The 5,000-nt window shown below is 38.8% G+C and overlaps 1 long non-coding RNA gene across 1 annotated transcript; it reads left to right on the forward strand.

Annotated features, from left to right (window-relative positions):
- The first annotated feature begins 827 nt into the window (after positions 1-827).
- Positions 828-2,771, forward strand: LOC137975701 (uncharacterized). Its single transcript, XR_011117612.1, has 2 exons — positions 828-1,254; positions 2,166-2,771. It is a non-coding gene; the product is annotated as an uncharacterized lncRNA (long non-coding RNA).
- Positions 2,772-5,000: the final 2,229 nt, after the last annotated feature.

Genomic DNA, 5,000 nt, shown 5'->3' on the forward strand with positions numbered 1-5,000 from the left:
CACAATACAAGCTTCGAAAGGAACTACTTCAATTTATGTATTTAATTTTATTTTGTTGCAATTCAAAGGACGTACAACTCCCATAAGTTGCGAAACGAACTCTTTGGGTCGATCCTGTTGAAACTAGGGTCCAAGCCTTTTCATCTGATCACGAGAAGCAGATTCGAAAGCAAGCAAATCATCCATATACTTCAAGTTCGAAAGTAACAAATCAGTTGTCCTCCAAGGAAGTCAAAAACAATATTGATTTGATACAAGCTTGTACTTTTGTACTCTCTTTTAATGCCTGCGCGCAGTTCTATGTATTTTGTTTGTTTTTCATAATAATAATAATTATTATTATTAATATTAATATTATTATTATTATTATTATTATTAGTTATTATTATCATTATTATTATTATTATTATGATTATTATTATTATTATTATAGCGAAGACTTGGGTCGACCCATAAAGAAAATAGGTTCAAATCCTAATAATCTGATCACGCGCAGAACATTCGAAAGTAAACAAATTGTCCATTCAATTCAAGTTCTAAAGTAATGAAACAGAGAAAACACCGCGTAAAAACAGGGTGAGTTTGCATCATCATTTCACAATACAAGCTTCGAAAGGAACTACTTAAATTTATGTATTTAATTTTATTTTGTCACAATTTAAAGAAAGTACAACTCCTATAAGGATGAACTGTAAAAGAGTCATAGAACCAATACATAAAATTAAAAATTAATAAAAGAAAAATTATTGGACATACATAATTATTGCACCTGCGTAAGAACAGGGCAACTTTGTATCACTATCATTTCACAACGCAAGTTGCAAAACGAACTCTTTGGGTCGATCCAGTTAAAAATAGGGTCCAAGCCTTATCATCTGATCACGATAAGCAGATTCGAAAGGAAGCAAATCATCCATATACTTCAAGTTCGAAAGTAGCAAACTGTATAAAAGCCAATATTTTAAGCTTACAGTTCCTTCGCCGCAGTCGAACGGAGGTGTAGAGGCAAGCAGTTTAGTATTAGTTACACTCAGCTCTCCGACATGTGCCAGATAATGTTAAAGGCAGGATTGCAATTTATCTTTGTGATCTTATTTGCTCATAACTGTCATTTGGCCCCTCTTGATCTTGATCCCGTAGTAAAGGAAGCTTTGACAGATCTTCTCGAGGCCGCAGCCGTACACGTGATATCTGGCGATGCTGTAGCTAATGATCTTGGAAAGAGACAAATGCAGAGCACAGATGCTGTAAAAGGTAACTATTCACACTCTACAGTAATAAAGCTTCTCAGATCGGACTTTTTTTAGTACATCTCATTACCAAGTACCTTTGCCTTGCCAGGGCAACACATTGTTCTCGCGGAGGTTGGACCAAACAATTTCTCTGGAATCACCTCAAAATATAACTTTGCACTGTCGTCAAGTTTTTTGCGATTATTCCATCTTAATTGTTCACACAAAACAATGTGGGCGAATTAACCTAAAAACAAATTGGTATATATGTATACATATGAGAGGTTTCAGGGTATGGAATGAAATGTTCGCGTTATGTCCGCGTTGTCGTCTACCCTGCGTGCCAGAGGTTCTATTTTTCTTTGGCGAGGAGCCCAGGGTAGTTGTCGTCCAAAACTGGAATTAGATTTCACCTCGTTGATGTACAGAGTACCGCAAAACTATGTGCTAAAATACGTGCAGCACGCTTATTTTTCCTCTTCAAACCAATGATATTCTGGATTTGTAGTGTTATCGTTGCCGTAGCCATTGTCGTTTCTCAAACTGCAAAATATCTTAGCGTTGTGCGCCTTTATCGACAGTAACGGTCTCTCAAGACACCATAATGTACAAAATGAAGATTAATTAACTATGATATGTAGAAATTACGGATACAAACATATTCTAATGCGAGTGTTCAATATTTGAGCCCTTTCCATTGAAAGTTATATATTCCTGGATGCGTGAGTCATTTCCCTTCGTGACCTAAACAATGAGCAATTGGCAGCAACATACAGTTCATTTAGCACCGTGAAGTTCCATATTTTCAAAAGGGCAATTTTTCGCAAGGTAAATCTGAGGAGGTTCTTTGATGTTTGCCCAAACTGTGATCAGTTTGAAAGTAAATCGACTAATTAGATTGATTAGATTGACCAGATTTCTTTGGATCCTCAGGTTATTTAATGTCACCATCGACAGACAAACCCACCCAGGTATCATTCCCATCAAGCAGAATCCGTGAGGTGATCTCCAGCTTTTGTGGTCGCACTCGAAGAAGTCCGCTTTCTGGTCGTTTCGCTTGCTGTGGGCCTTACCTTTATGATACTAACACGGAAGTGTGCAATGGAGGAGTCCTCGCCTGGAAGCCTTTCGATTCAAACCAGAAAGAGATTCATCCACCTTTTGGGGGTTGGTGATAACGCCACCGGCGATGGATCGCGAATGACATTGGTCAGTCTCTTCTGCGATCGGTTGACTAAAGTCAATAAACATGCGTGTTGTAAGGGATTTATGTCGTAGCAATGATTATCTTTTGATTTATGTTAAAACAATAGCTATATTAATTTTTAATCTCTGCGCATTAATTAAGAAGACAATAAACAAAGCGCTATTGGAACAATAGCGTTAATTAGATTGACATTGTCATCAATATTTCAAGCTGGAATACTAATTTCTTGGCGAGGTATCGTTAGTTGGTTGGTAGAATATTGAAGCAATGCAGATGATGTATACTCATGGAATGTTATCGTTGTATGTGACAAAATAAATTTCTTAAATCTATTTGAACGAGAAATTTCAATAAATTGTTGAAATGAAAAAGGAAAAATCATATCACTTACATGATGAACTTGCTGTTCCTATTCAAACCTCACTGAATATTCATGATCCCTCACGATGCTTTATTAAGCACGTAATGATATGCATCGGTGTCAGTTTAGCTCGTAAAAAGGCCGGCACACACGAGGGAGCTTGCTCCTGAAACATGCTATCGAAACACGCTCCCGGGTAGGTACCCCAACCAGTACACACGAAGGACACGACGAGGGAGCTGAATGATGAAACAACCGCAATGGGCCTTGGGAACTGTTGTGCATGAAAAAAATAAGCCAATTTGAAAGGCCAACTGGAGACACGTCATGTCACGGCAAGCAAATTTCAGTTCACACGAGGGAGCTTGCTCCTGAAACAGACTCGTGCAACAGATTTGCCCCTGGAGCTTTCTCCCTCATATCAAACCAGTTTGATATGAGGGAGCAAAACTCGGGAGCAAAAGTTTTGTTGCGCAGCATATTTTTTCGCTAGAAATCGTTGGTGCAGACGAGGGAGTTGCTCCGGGAGTGTCTTGCAGGAGCGTGCTGCGGGAGCAAGCTCCCTCGTGTGTACCGACCTTTACATCAAAAAAGTATCCTTGCTTCCTCGCGTCTTTGTACTGCATTTTTTCCAAGCTTTGTAAATCATAAAGCAAAAAAATAAAACACATCTATTAAACTGCCGCACATGCGGAATTAACTCGAGACAAATTATGGGATCTAGTTAAATAAGTATTCACAAACCTTTTTGTGTATGAAGCTATTTTGTTTCCTGATCGCAAACATCGTAAGCAATCTTTTCAAGGGATTTCTCGGGGTGTTCAAGGAATGTCTCCATAGTAGTCCATTTCCGAGTTGCTGTTTGCCTTGGTTTCAAAGCGAGTCCTGGTGTACAACCATTCAAATGGCAATGAGGGGTGTATTTTCATATTCATTATCATTTGAATGGTTTAGCACTAAGACTAGTTTTGAACCAGAGGCAAACAGCAACTCGGAAATGGCCTGTTACGAACTCCACGTGCGGGTTTATTGCAAAACTATTTAATGTTCGTCCTAATTCATTCGATTTTCACATGAGTTTCTGGCATTTTGAAAGATAGCTCTCTACTATACTACTTCGTCCACGCTATATCCTAGGTGATTTTTCGTACTGTTCAATTACGCTCGTTCCTCGAAATATCTAAATGATCTTTTAGTTGAAAACGGAACAAGTTACCAAATACTGTCATATCAAAAATTTTAGAAACGAGCAAGTTCCAGGATTGAAAGTTTTAGGGCCCAAGCATTGAGCCAGCAATCCAGGATGCCGTAAATTCTACCGGGAGGCTTTGAAACGTGATTCTCAAAATAAGTCACGTGACAGATCGTCTGATATGCCTTTTTCAAAATACCATAATACTCTTTCTTTGCCCTCCAAAATTTGCATAAGCATTGTTTTTATTTTCTCTCGGCTTGGGACCATTGTAAGGCGAGGCTAGTGTCCCCCCCCCCCACCCCACACTTTTTTCAAACACACTCCTCTCCCTCCCCCCTCCCACACACACACACTCACTCACTTCCGTGATCCATGCCAAACCTACTTTCAAACGTACTCCTCGGCCCCTATAGTCCCAAGAGAAACTGGTAATATTGTTTATACAAAATATTGGAAGGCAAACAAAATAGTACTATGGTATTTTTGGAAATGGCCTTTTCCATCACTTGACGAAGATTCCGTGATGGAACTCTCAACCTGAACTTTGCAATTTATTCATATCTAAGTTTATAGATAAATGGACTTCTTTCGCCAAACGCCTCTAAAGGAGAATAAAGTCCTTCACTTTTAAGGTAATTAAGGTGGCTAAAAACAGTTCCAACGTTTCCGAGTAACGGGCTTATTAGAAGGATCGGCACTACAACGCTCTATCATGTATTAGCAATATCGTGGTACCAAATGAAACATGGATTATTGCTGAAAAAGATGCAGTCATTATTGCGACGTAATATGTCACGGCAGCAACGGGAAAGCCCTGTAAAAACATCCTTTAATTTGTCTTTAGTTGCTTACATCCCAAAAGCGAACTCGGTGACCCCCATTTTTTATATCTGAAAAGTAATCAGAAGAACAAGATGACACTTTCTGCAAAGTTTAATTAAATTCTGTACAGCGGATTCAGAACCACCTTAATTCTGTGATTTTTTAAGGTAGCTCTGATTTTGC

Source organism: Montipora foliosa, chromosome 11 (genome assembly GCF_036669935.1).
Source record: "Montipora foliosa isolate CH-2021 chromosome 11, ASM3666993v2, whole genome shotgun sequence".
In the NCBI taxonomy this organism is placed as follows: domain Eukaryota; kingdom Metazoa; phylum Cnidaria; class Anthozoa; order Scleractinia; family Acroporidae; genus Montipora; species Montipora foliosa.